Source organism: Amblyomma mixtum, chromosome 9, assembly GCF_055824585.1.
Source record: "Amblyomma mixtum isolate Tamu chromosome 9, ASM5582458v1, whole genome shotgun sequence".
Lineage (NCBI taxonomy): Eukaryota > Metazoa > Arthropoda > Arachnida > Ixodida > Ixodidae > Amblyomma > Amblyomma mixtum.
This window is the reverse complement of record NC_143020.1, coordinates 52,399,237-52,412,838: the sequence shown is the minus strand read 5'-3', so window position 1 is coordinate 52,412,838 and position 13,602 is coordinate 52,399,237. Positions and strand designations below refer to the sequence as shown.

Below are 13,602 nucleotides of genomic sequence, written 5' to 3'. Positions count from 1 at the left end.
ACCCCACACGCACCAAATCAGCAGCACAGCACCACGTGACACGCCTCACACATGAACACATTGACGATCCCGACACCCTTCTAGACACACTTCAAACCATGTACACATCTCCAGGCGGCCCCATACCTCTACCGCACTACACAGGAGAAGCAAATCCAACACTCGACACCGACATCACGGAGACGGAAGTCAGAGCGGCCCTCCTGACTTTCCGCGCCAACTCCGCACCTGGTGCAGACCAAATCACAAACTCCATGCTCCGTAATCTGGATGACCAATCGATCACCCACATTACGAAATACTTCAACCAGTGCTGGAGGGAGGGTAACCTCCCGCAGTCCTGGCGCCACGCGAAGGTAATATTTATACCAAAACCCAACAAACCACTCACCATTCCAAACCTTCGCCCGATTTCGCTAACCTCATGCCTCGGGAAGCTCCTCGAGCATGTTGTGTTAGCGAGACTCACAAGTCACATGGCGGACAACAATCTCTACCCGCATAGCATGGTGGGATTCCGCCCTCATCTATCCGCACAGGATGCCATGCTGGAACTCACACACGACCTTTTTGACCCGCTTCTTCCAGGTCACACCAAGGCAGTCTTAGCTTTGGATCTCTCCAAAGCTTTTGATCGCATTGAACATCAGGCGATCATGACTGCTCTATCCCCATTGAATGTGGGTGTGCGCACGTATGCCTACATTCAAGCATTCCTCACTGACCGCACGGCTGAGATACACTTCGGCCCTCTGTCTTCCACCTCCTACACACTTCAGAGTATCGGCACCCCTCAAGAGTCCGTCCTTTCCCCCTTTCTCTTTAACATAACCCTCATACCCCTCGCCCGGAAATTGGCAACTATTCCCCACCTCAAGCACACTCTTTATGCCGACGATATCACCCTGTGGACCACCCACGGCAGTGACGGCGACATAGAGAACACCTTACAGGAAGCAGCCACCCTCACCCAAAATTACGCACGGACCATCGGACTGTCTTGCTCCCCAGAGAAGTCCGAACTGCTCCTCATCCGGCCTAAGAACCACCGCTTTCCCCGCTCCCCCATTGCCATTGAATTGAATGGTTACCCGGTACCTGAGGTTGGCACCCTCCGTGTATTGGGCTTGCACATCCAGAACGATGGCAAAAACACCACTACCCTCAAGAAACTAAAGCAGGTTGCAGTCGCGATATCGCACCTCATCCGCAGGGTTTCGGGACATCATAGAGGCATGAAGGAGCGCGACCTATGTCGCCTCATTCATGCCTTTGTCCTCAGCCGTGTACTGTACACTACCCCATACTTACAACTATCCAAACATGACATAAACGCTTTGGATGCTTTGATTCGCAAGGCATTCAAGGTAGCACTTCATCTTCCCCTCAACACACCCACAGACAGATTACTAGGCCTGGGCCTCCACAACACGATCGGGGAACTGGTGGAGGCCCACCGACAGGCCCAATACATCAGGCTCACAAAAACTTCCACAGGTCGGTATATCCTGGACTCTCTGGGAATCAAAATACCGGCCAGCGACCCAACCCTTCTCGCCATCCCACGATCCCTTCAACGAGAGCTTCTCATCAGGCCGCTCCCGAGGAATATGCACCCGTCCCACCATGAGCAGCGCCGCAGAGCCCGTGCGAAGGCACTCCATCGAGCGTACGGCCCCCAGCCGGACGCCGTATGGGTGGACGCTGCCTGCACGGGTGATGAAGCGACAGCAGCTGCGGTGGACTCCTCTTCATCCACCCTCCTCACACTACCTCTCCCTCCAGATACGTCCCCAGAGGCTGCAGAGGAAGCCGCCATTGCACTTGCTATAACCCGCACGGGAGCCCGGTATATTTTAACTGACTCTAAAACTGCGATTCTAAATTTTGCTCGAGGCCGAGTTCATCTCCCTGCTTTTGGCATACTGGACTCGCCCGATGCACCCCCGCCCCGCCAAGTGGAGCTGATATGGGTGCCTGCGCACTCCGGGAATCCCGGAAACGAGGCCGCCAACCTTTTAGCCCGAGGTTCTTTAAACCGGGCTCAGGTGGCCTCGGATTGGGGATTCACGAAGGATCGCATGCACTCATTCAGTGAGCTGACCCAGGCATACAGAGCCTCTCGCCAGCTCTACCCCCCGCCCCACCCCTCCCTAGATAACAGACACGCAACACTCTGGCGCAGATTACAAACACATACTCTCCCCTCGCCCCTTACCCTAACCCACTATCATCCCTCCTTCCCCACTCCTGCTTGCGCCCTATGCCCAGAACCCTTCGCTTCTTCCCTCCACATCCTTTCCCTCTGCCCGGCGGACCCTCCCCCGCGGGACCTAGAGAACCTCAAGACCTGGGAGGACTGGGAGACCCTGCTGCGCTCGGAGGACCCGGCCGTGCAGACCATCGCCACCGGCCGTGCTGCCAGTGTTATGGACCTCAGGAACATAAACACTTGAGTGCAGTGGGGTCGTGCGGGGACCCTGGGGCATGCCCCGAATTCCTTTGTAAATAAAGTTTTCTCTCTCTCTCTCTTGGTTGGACGCACACATCAGTCCGGTGACCTGGGACGCGGCAGTTCGTGCAGGCGTCTATATGCCCTCGGTACGATGTGCATCTGTGGAGGGCTCCTCCATAAAGAACGGCGCGTGGGACTGGTCCATCACGGAACGTGATCAAAATAGAACGCGTGGAGCCCATTCGGCGGGCGTCCGCGATGAAGGCGTCTGGGTTGCCGGCGATCAGGTCTTGTAGGAGCTCTGTCGGGGTCTCATTCCAGTACGCATTGGAGATGACTCTGCGTACTGCTCCGTCCGGCGGGGCTATGTAAGGTGCGACGGCGAATTCCTTGCCTTGGTGTGTGATGGTGTTCACCCGAACCAGAGCGAGCGCGTCATCCTTTACGGGCGTGCTTACGGTGCAGGTGTTGTTGACCGTGTGTACCCTGATTTGGGTACGCGCTGGCTCCTTAAGCTGGGACGCCGCTTGGAGGATGGCCTGTCGTAGTTGTCGGGGTGGAAGCAGGTCCAGCTGCATCCCGCCTCGTGATCTAAAAACGATCTTGTAATCTGCAGCAGGAAGCGGTGGTTGCTGCCGCGAACGCTGTGCAGCTGTGCGCGTTGCTTGCAGGTGAGCTGACTTTCAAGGCATGGAGGCTTCGGGGTACCGGTAGCAGAGGCTGCGGCCTCCTGGCGTCGGGTTGTTGAAAGGACGTCCTTGGAGCGGGCAGGCACACTAAGAATGTGCGTCCAGTCCCTTGGGTCGTAGTCGTTGGGGTTAAGAACCTCTCCCTGCACCTGCACCTCCATGATGGCGTTGGTCTGTGTGGCTCACAAACTCTATTCCACCGAATAAAGTTTTCACCGCCCCCACCACCTATTTCTCTGAGGGCTGTGCGCTAGCACTACGCTAACACTAAGGCTTCCAATCTCAAAACAGCCCGTTTTCTGTTCATGTGAAGCCAGTTACTCCAGCAGAAAAAAAAAGTTCAAGCGTTAGATGGAATGCGATGTGACGTCTTCGTATCACTGACGTCGAAAAAGGCTTTTGTATCTCCCCTAGCAGGAAACGCGAACATTGTCAGTGCACCAAAGTAGGCTATCCGTGGTGACACTCGGGTGACTGTACACCGAGCGCCGACTCCAGCGACACCGTTTTCCAAAGCTCTTCCTTTGGTCTGCTTTTGTTACCCGAAGAGGAATACCACATTCGTCTAGGTGGTGTTGGTCTACCCCGGCTCGTATTACATCTTCAATACCTTTGCAGTGGTGCGCGCAGATGCGCATTTTAGGTGTGATCTACGACTGGCTGGAATATGGGGTGGTGTGTGGTCTTCGGTCATCGTAGACATTACAGCTCGTCTGCGAAGGGCGCAGACATTCGGCCTGTCTCTGCTTGAGAGGCGCTACTTGGTTCAGTCCGTCATGCTCGGTGCCTTCTGGTACCACTGCTACACTGTTAAACCGCCCCTCCGTGTCAAAAGGCAGGTGCAGACGACATTTGGAACCGAGCTTGTGCAACACCCTCTAAATCTCTAGAGGGTGTTGGTCTACCCCGGCTCGTATTACATCTTCAATACCTTTGCAGTGGTGCGCGCAGAGGGTGTTGGCTTGTGGCCCATGATGTGCTTGGACAACCACAGGAGAGAGGAGGTTTTGCCTTTACAAATTTGTCCGTCACGTCCTCGCTGTTAGCTTTGAAGAGTATTAAGGCGAAAGCCTTTAATGCTTCATACTGTCTTTAGCAGCCGTGTCGACAGCCGTGTTGTTGTTGTTGTTGTGACTGAGAGAAGGATGAAAAGGAAATCGCACGGGCCTGCCAACTGGCTCCAGCCGAGCCACCACCGCTGCCACGTGCATATAGAGGAGAGTTAAAAGATAGAGGAAAGAGAAAAAATGGCTGAGGCTTAACTTGGTTAAGCCTGGAGAATGCGAAGCATCATCGTGTCACGTAATTTGGAGGCGCACAACCACAGCGACGGCGCGAGGTGGGCCCCCGTTTCTCCACTGTCGTGACGTCATCGTGTCACGTGGTGTGACGTCATGCATCGCGTGATTTGGAGGCGCACAACCACAGCGACGGCGCGAGGTGGGCCCCCGTTTCTCCACTGTCGTGACGTCATCGTGCCACGTGATTTGGAGGCGCACAACCACAGCGACGGCGCGAGGTGGGCCCCCGTTTCTCTACTGTCGTGACGTCATCGTGTCATGTGGTGTGACGTCATGTATCACGTGATTTGGAGGCGCATATTGGCGCATAACCACGGTGAAGGGCTGAAGTGGTAGCTGAAGTAGTATGCTTCGCATAAAATTAAAGAAAAGACGCGCGTCGCAGCAACAACTGCGTCCGCCGGAGCGGACGCTGCTGCAATAACAGATAAGCGGCCGAAGCCGCGCTCGCCGAAGCGAGGACAGATACACACCCACATTGAATGTCGGCAGATGTGTCCGCGTTTTGACGTGTGTCCACCGAGATATGCGAGACAGTTACTGCGTAATTTCCTTTCCTCGAATACAATTTTTTGCGTATCCTGCTAGGAAACGCGTCTACGGCGCGAATCCTGACTCGGCACTTTTTGGGCCCCTCTTTACGCTTTTTCAATCCGGCGGCCCCTGTTTATCACGGACCTCAGTCAGAGCAACCCACCGCTTTCTACGCTTCGTCAGTGGCCTTTCACAGGCATGTAAGAGCAGTACACCTGATGTCAGTATCGCTGCAGACCGTGTGGTGGACATTATGGGCACGCTATTGCCTGTTGTGCCGGCGTCTCGCCGCTCACCTATGCGCCGCGTTCAGTGCATGGGTGGTGGTGGTGGTGAAAAACATTTATGGGAAATTGAGTTTTTTACAGAAAGGTGATTGGGGTAGGACCCTATTGGCCCTTTCCCCTTACAATACTGGGTGGAGCCCCTATTCCGGTGCCCCATTGGCAAGCAACGCCGCCCGCGTCCGTTGAACCAAAGCCTTTTGGCTCTTTAGGTTTTGACAGCCGAGCAGGGCCGCCTCCCAGTCCTCTCTGGTGGGGTTGGGGTTGGGGGGGATAGATGGGTTTGACTGACACGCCCAAACCATGTGGAAGGTGTCAGCCACCTCCCCACAGAACTGGCACGCGCCATCAAAGGATGTATTGAAATGTTTAAGCACCGCCGGGCACAGCACAGTGTTAGTAAGAATTTTGATGAGGAGGCGCTCGTCAGCGCGATCCAGACCCTTACAAGGGGCCGGGTAGTGCCGGTGCTCCTCCTTGTAGTAATCGGTGATTTGTTTGAATGTAAGGGCCAGATTGTCTGATTGGGAGTACCCTTCCAAGGACAGGGAGATAGCCCGGGGAGAGAGTGCGCGGGCGGCCTGATCGGCGTGTTCGTTTCCCTGGTGGTGGTGGTGGTGAAAACTTTTATATTGTAAAAAAAAGAGTTTGGGAGCCACAGAGTGGCCCCGCTACATGGTCGGCGTCCCTAGTCCGGGACACCGCACGACGAGGCCCCGTCTCTCGCCCGTTTCACCAGAGCCCTTTGGGACTCAAGCGAGGAGCAGTTGAGGAGGGCAGTCTCCCATGGCTCTCTGGAAGGGGTAGGGGAGGGGGGGAGGTGGGGATTTTGAGTACATGCCCACACCATGTGGAAGATATCACAGGTCTCCCCACAGTGTGGGCATCGCCCATCCGTGTTAGGATCGTAATGTTTTATTATTGCAGGACAGAGTAGAGTACCTGTCTGCAGGCGCCTTAAAGTTCGCTCCTCCGTCTTACTCAGCCCTTTTGCAGGGGCCGGGAAAAGGCGGTGGTTGTCGCTATAATGTGTTAATATTTCCCTGAATCGCAGCAGCGGCTGGTTAGTCTCCGAGCCAGAAGAGCTGGGATGAGGAGCCCGGTGAGTAAGCGCTCGGGCAGCCGCGTCAGCGGCCTCATTACCTCGTAAGCCCTGGTGGCCAGGAGCCCAAATGATTCGTTTGGGTGTTGGATCAGTGGCAGTCCGTCGTAGAATACAAGCAGCTAAGGGGGAGATCTCCCCTGCCAAGTAATGTTCACATGCTTTTCGGGAGTCCGTGATGATTATTCTCGAATTGGCTTGGGCGGCAGCAAGCGCTATCACTACTTCCTCGGCCCGCATTGAATTCGGGGCTCGAAAGGAGAGTCCATCAACGTGCATTTCCTGGTGAACGACAGCGGCCGAGTAAAATCCCGTGGGCGATGGCCCTGCTACGTCTACATAATGTAAAGCGGGGTGGTCTGCGGGGCAGGGACGCGCTTCGGCTCGTCTATGCCTTCGTGACTAGCCGGATCCTCTACGCCGTGCCATATCCGCACTACTAAGCAAGACGAGGCGCGAATAGACGCCATCATCCGCAAGGCAACTAAGCGAGCCCTGGATCTCCCGTTTCCCTGGAGTCTCTGGTGACCGGGGGCCCAAATCAGGTTGCGTGGAGTTGGATATTAGCATCGACAGCTATATTCTAGTATGCGCCAGGCAAGCGGGGGAGCCCAGCCCAACTCGTAGTTCCGACAGGCCCCTCGCGAGTCGGTGATGATGTGTTTTGACTTGGGATTCGTGAGAGCCAGAGCAATGGCAATCTCCTCCGCGTGTGCTGCGCTGTAGGCTTTGAAAGTGTGCCCGTTAACTGTGTTTGTGTTGTGTACGACTGCGGCCATGTACCACCCCCCGTGGTGTGGGCCGGCAACGTCCACGTAATACACGTGTTCTTGGTTACCATGGTATCGCGCCAACGCTTCCGCGCGCGCCTGGCGACGACCGCTATGGTCTTCTCTGGACATGTTGCGGGGAAGGGGTCGGACCCGGAGGGCGCGTCTCCAGGGTTCTGGCACTCTCTTCCTTTCCTCAATGTGGTATAGTTATGTTTGATGTGTAGCCGGTCCAAGAGGCGGCGACCGGACGTGGTCTGTGCAAGACGCGTGTATTGGTTGACTAAGTGGGCTTCTCGAAGCTCACGAAATGTGTTCACCACGCCCAAGGCCAGAAGCCTCTGGTTGGACGTGGTGACCGGGAGATCGAGAGTCCGCTTGATGAGTTTCCGCAGGATGACCTCCAGTTGGTCATCATCGTGTTTGCGCAGGTGCAAGTAGGGAGTTGAGTAGAGGATTCTACTCGTTGCGAAAGCATGGGCAAGCCGCAGTGCATCCTTGCTTCGTAATCCGCCCCGCTTGTTGGAGACCCGGCGGACCATGCGGCCCACCTGGTCTCCCACCGTGCGAAGTTTGGCTAGGGCGTTGGCCTCTTTTCTTTTATGTTTAATTGGATCGCCTGCGATAACCTCTGGTTGGGTGCGGGCTTCCTCTCCAATTTTTGTTTATTTTATTTTATTTCTTGAGAGTTTACAATAAAAGGGTGGTGTCGACTCTGCGTTGGTGGTGTATGAAGAGGCCATGGACGCGGATCTCCTTGGCCTCCCGGATCGGTCCCGAGGGGAGACTGATGCGAAGCGTTGTTGTGTCCCGAGGGGAGGGACGTAAGTGCACAAATTCTGATTTAGCTGGGGCGCACTGGAGTCCGCAGTAGGCCGCGTAGTCGTCGACTAGGGTCGCCGCTGCTTGCAGGCAGGACTCCATGTGGCCCAGGTTACCTTGCGTGGCCCAGATTGTAATGTCATCCGCATAAAAAGCGTGATGTATCCCGGGCAGAGAAGACAATTTGGAGGGAAGACGAAGCATTGCCAAATTGAAGAGCAGGGGAGACAGGACCGCGCCTTGAGGTGTTCCCCTCGAGCCAATGGTGTATGGCCCGTGTTCCGCATCTTGCATGCGTATATAGGCTTGACGGTCTGTAAGAAATTGTCTTATGTAATGGAATGTTTTGTGGCCACAGTTGGTGTTACTGAGGTGGTCCAGGGTTACTTCATGTTTGACGTTGTCGAATGCGCCTTTAAGATCCAAGGCCAGGACAACCTTGTCGTTGTGGGGACACTCTACAGGATCTAAAATGTCGTGGTGGAGATGCAGAAATATATCCTGTGCTGACTTGTGAGGACGAAAACCGAACATAGTGTCCGCGAAAATGTGCTGTGTTTCGAGATAATCGGAGAGTATGTCACGCACCATCGTCTCCATCAGCTTGCCGACACAAGACGTGAGGGAGATGGGGCGAAGGTTCTCCACATCAATAGGTTTGCCGTCCTTCGGAATAAAGGTCACGAGAGCCGATTTCCAATCGAGAGGGAGAGGAGTCTCTCCGTCCGAAATGCTATTGATGTATTTGAGAAGCGCGGCGTAGGCTGCGTCGGGAAGGTTGGCCAAGAGCTTGACCGTAACCTTGTCGCGCCCGGGTGCAGTGCCCGCTTCATCTTTCTTAAGGCCGCCCGGAGGTCGTGGAGCTGGAACGGAGTGTCCAGCTCCGTGTTCTCTTCGCCTCCATAAGAGTATGCCGCCGGCCGGGGGTCCTTAGTGGTGCACAGGTATCGATCCCTGCGCGTGTGCGCTAGCTGTGTTCTCGATCCTGTAAAGTTGTGCAATGCCCTATGTAAGTGGCGTTGGGTTTCCGTGCGTGTTTGTATTGGATCGATGAGAGCGCGGAATAGGCGCCACGTGTTGCGGCCAGACATCTGGCGCGCAGCCGCGTTGCACCGGTCCGCCCAGTTAGTGTCGGCTAGCTGAGTAGCATATTCCGCTGCCTGTTGTGTGAGTTCGAGGATGCGTTTCTTTAGGCGTCTGTTATGTTTCTGTTTCTTCCATCATTTGGTGAGGCTGCGGCGGGCCTCCCAAAGGTGGAGCAAGTGGTTGTCCACGTCCGTTTGTGTTTCTGTGAGCTGTATCTGCTGTTCGTGTTGTGTGAGTGTAGAAGTGAGCGATTTGGACCATGCGTCGTATCCCGACTGGAGGGGGTCCACGATGGGTAGAGAGGTGCGTAAAGTCGTCCAGTCCGGGACACGAGCTTGTGTTAGTGGGCGTTTCAGGGGACGCATGTAAATGGTTGTGTTGACTATACAGTGATCACTACCCAGAGTGTCTTCTGTATTCATCCAGTCGGCATGGCGTATGTTGCGTGTAAATGTGAGGTCCGGGCAAGTATCTCGTTGAATCGAATTGCCGACACGTGTTGGGTTGGCGGGGTCAGTGTGTAAAGTGAGTCCAAGTGTGGAAAGAAGTTCCGAAAGCTTCCTCCCACGTCTGTCCTCCCGGGGGTACCCCCATAGCCTGCTCGCGGCGTTGAAATCCCCGACGATCAGAAGGGGATCCCTTCCAGCCACCTGCATAGCTTGGGTGAAAATTTCATTGAACGTGACGTTCTTAAGTTTAGGTGGGCAGTAAATGTTTAGAATGTGTACAGGTGGGTCAGACTGCTTTAGGGGCAGCACTGACACCATCGTGTATGGGAAAGGCGGTGTTGTGGGGAGCGTGACCTCCTGCGCAGTATACTGCTTGTGAACAAGTATACATGTCTGCGGGTTGTGTTGAAATGTAGTGTAGTTTGTTAGTTTGGCCCCGTGCCGGATTCCTGAAGGGCAACCACGGCAACGAGGAACTCAAAGGTCTCAAGATAGAGGCGGAGATGAGTCCGCTTCGTGCGGTTCTTGAGACCACGGCAGTTCCACTGCGTTAGTATAAGCGGCTGAGTTGTTCTCGCTCGCGATTTAGGGTTGGGGGCCATGGTCGAAGGCGGAGGGTGGGGTTACGTTGTTAAGACTCCCCAGTCCGCTAGTGCCCGGCGCAGACATGCAGGAGTCTTCCGAGAAGTCAAACTCATCGGGAATAACTGTTGAATTTGGAGGGGCGGTTAGCGTCCCTGATGGGCCCTACGCGTTTAAGGACGCGCGGATTGTCTTTTATCCATTTTGGATGATGTCAGTTACGGCTTGTGTCACCTGTGCGATGACACTCTCCACCTGACGCGCAATGGTATCGTGGATAATTTTGGGGAGGTCAGCCAATTGTGTTTCAATCCCGGTCACCCGGGTCTCCAGGGCCGCGGCACGACTCTCCACAGGAGTAGGAATCTCCCTGTCGTGATGTTTTCTTCCTCGCCGCTCGACGCGGGCGGAGTAGGGAATTGGGCTTTGAGCGAGTTAAGCTCGCTGGCTAGTTTTATGCGAAGCATACCACTTTAGCTACCACTTCAGCCCTTCACCGTGGTTATGCGCCTCCAAATCACGTGATACATGACGTCACACCACGTGACACGATGACGTCACGACAGTGGAGAAACGGGGGCCCACCTCGCGCCGTCGCTGTGGTTATGCGCCTCCAAATCACGTGACACGATGATGCCACACCACGTGACACGATGACGTCACGGCAGTGGAGAAACGGGGGCCCACCTCGCGCCGTCGCTGTGGTTGTGCGCCTCCAAATCACGTGATACATGACGTCACACCACGTGACACGATGACGTCACGACAGTGGAGAAACGGGGGCCCACCTCGCGCCGTCGCTGTGGTTGTGCGCCTCCAAATCACGTGATACATGACGTCACACCACGTGACACGATGACGTCACGACAGTGGAGAAACGGGGGCCCACCTCGCGCCGTCGCTGTGGTTGTGCGCCTCCAAATTACGCGACACGATGATGCTTCGCATTCTCCAGGCTTAACCAAGTTAAGCCTCGGCAATTTTTATGCGAAGCATATTGCTAGAGCTACCACTCACGCCGTCGCCGTGGGACCCCCACGTGACACCGTGACGTCACACCATGTGACATCGGATGAGAGAGCCGGCCTCCACCTGGCGCCGTCGCCGTGGGACCCCTAGCCGTCACGCCACGTGACACCGTGACGTCACACCACGTGACATCGGATGAGAGAGCCGGCCTCCACCTCGCGCCGTCGCCGTGGGACCCCTAGCCGTCACACCCGCGCATTCCCGCGCATTTCGAACGCGCGTTCACACTCGGTGTAGGTGAAACGCTCGCTCCACCGGGCAGGCAGACGCGGCTTCCGTGGCAATCCAGGCGCTCACCCAACGCGCCTCTCGGGGTTAGTCGGCGTTCCGCTGTAGCCATGCCGTTGTCTTCCTCCACGACGAAGGCTTCTAGTGGTTGTATTAAAATGACCAAGTATTCAACCAAGGAAAGCCATGTATTACCAAGCCTAGCCACTAATATGCTTCGCATTCCCCAGGCTTAGCCAAGCTTAGCCTCAGGAATTTTTTCATTTTGAGCTCGCAAGAGGGCGAGCTCGCGCTTGAGTTGCTGCGTCTCGGCGGTGCTGGTGGGGGAGGAGGGAGGAGGGGAAGGAGAGGAGGCGACCCTCCCCCAGCTGCCCACCTTGGGTTGGTTGCAGGCGGCGCCGCCAGATGAAGCGCTGAGAGCTGGGAACTCCGCTGCTCCGGGTGGTGGCGGTACCATTGCTGTCTTGCCAGGGGGAGGCCGTGGCGTCTTCTGGTTGTTTTGCTGCCGGCCGGTGGCGTGACTTCCCCGTGTCGCGCCGGAATTGGCTCCCTTGGGTGGCTTGATTGGCGGCCTGGGCCCTGGCTGCGGAAGCCGGATGAATTTGCTGGTGCATTCGCGGGAGCTGGTGAGGTGCGGGCCCCCTCATATTATGCACACGGGATTGCAAACGTGGGGGGCCATCCCCTCAGTACCAACCCCCACGTTCTGGCCATAAAGGCCGCATCTTTCTTTGAGCGGGGTGGGACAGTTGTCCACCCGGTGCCCCAGCGTGCCGCAACGGTAGCACGCTGGCACCGTTTTCTTATACTCCTTGACGGGAGTCAGTTCTGCATTGTAGTGGATGTAACGCGGAACGCTGCGTCCCTCGAAAGTTAGCACAGCTACATTCGATGTTCCCAGCTTGCGCACATGGACTAATTCACCACCGCGCCACTGCACACTATGTTTCAAGGATTCGCTGGTTTCAAGGTTATGCACAGTAGTCACACCACGACACACATCATCGGTGAGCTTGAGGTGTCCGTGAAGCGGGAGCGATCCTTTGCTGGTGGTAATTTGGATGTCCGTCAGAAGCTTTTGAGCCACCTCGGGGTTCTTCGTGCCACAGACGATAATATTTTGTTCCCAATTGGGAGAAATTGTAATCGCATTCATATGCTGTCTGCCGATGAGTTGCGAAATGGCAGCGCCGAGCTCACCGTGCTGGAATGCTGTCTTGAGGGCGACCGTACTACATGGCCGCAGCACGATCACGTAATCGTCAGGGTTCATCCTGACCGTTGGCTTGGGCGTCCACTTGGAGACTGGTGAAAATGTCTTTTGTGGACATTTAGAAGACGGAGCGCGAGCGTCTTCCGTTGCTGATTTGTCGAGAGGAGTCTTGGGCATTGCAGCTACTCGTGCGTTCTGCCGGCGGCGGGGCCGGCTCTCAACGACTTGAAAAAGGGCAGCTTGCTGCGCCGAAATGGTGGATGGGCCATCCTCTGGCTGGCTTGCAGGGACAGACGACCACGACAGAGTCGTGGGGTCGTATCCGCGTTGTTCAGGCAGAGCCATGTTGAGAGGTTGACCGGCGGGCGTCTCCGCAGCCAGCGGCGGGGGAGCCGGAGCCGTTAGGCTCAGCTCGACCGCTACGTGGTGATGCGGAGGGTTGCTCGAAGTGGCCGAAAATTGGGCGTACCTGGGTCAGATCGGCGTCTCCAGGATCGCGCTTAGCGTCGACACCTCTCCCAGACCATCTACGCGACTTTGTCTGGAAACTTGGCAGTGCTCCTTACTTGTGATCGGTTAGAGCGGTGGGGTGTGTTACGCTCCAGAACCTGTCCGAATTGCCCGCTCCCGGAATATAATCGCCACGCTACAGTCACCTGTGTTGTAGCGCGTGTCTTTTGCCGCGCGGTTCATGCGGGATTCCGTGGGCAGGGCATTTCGTGCTTCGTCTCCCGCGGCCGCTTCCCCAGCGGCCGTTTTTCTCGCCTGTTAATAGTTTCAGGTCTTTTTAGTTTATGGCGCAGTCGATGTGCCGCGGTCGCTGGTGGCTTTCGACGCCGCGCTGTGTGGCCAATTCTCGGCCGTCTCCGACGGGAGCTGATCAGTTTTTTCTCCGAGGAACTCTTTTTCTCGGGTGATAAAGAGTTTCTCCGGCAATGGTCATGCCCATTAATTTCTGTAAATAACGGTTGCCTTGTCATGGTTTTTAGGCGAAAGCGCGCTAAGGTCTCCTTGTCAAACTACCGCTTTTCACTCTCCTGTCAGTAGGTATGCTATCC

At 55.9% G+C, this 13,602-nt stretch overlaps 1 pseudogene; it reads right to left on the bottom strand.

The window, feature by feature from the left end:
- Positions 1-5,368: 5,368 nt before the first annotated feature.
- On the bottom strand, positions 5,369-13,031 carry LOC149328993 (uncharacterized; annotated as a pseudogene).
- Between the last annotated feature and the right edge of the window lie 571 nt (positions 13,032-13,602).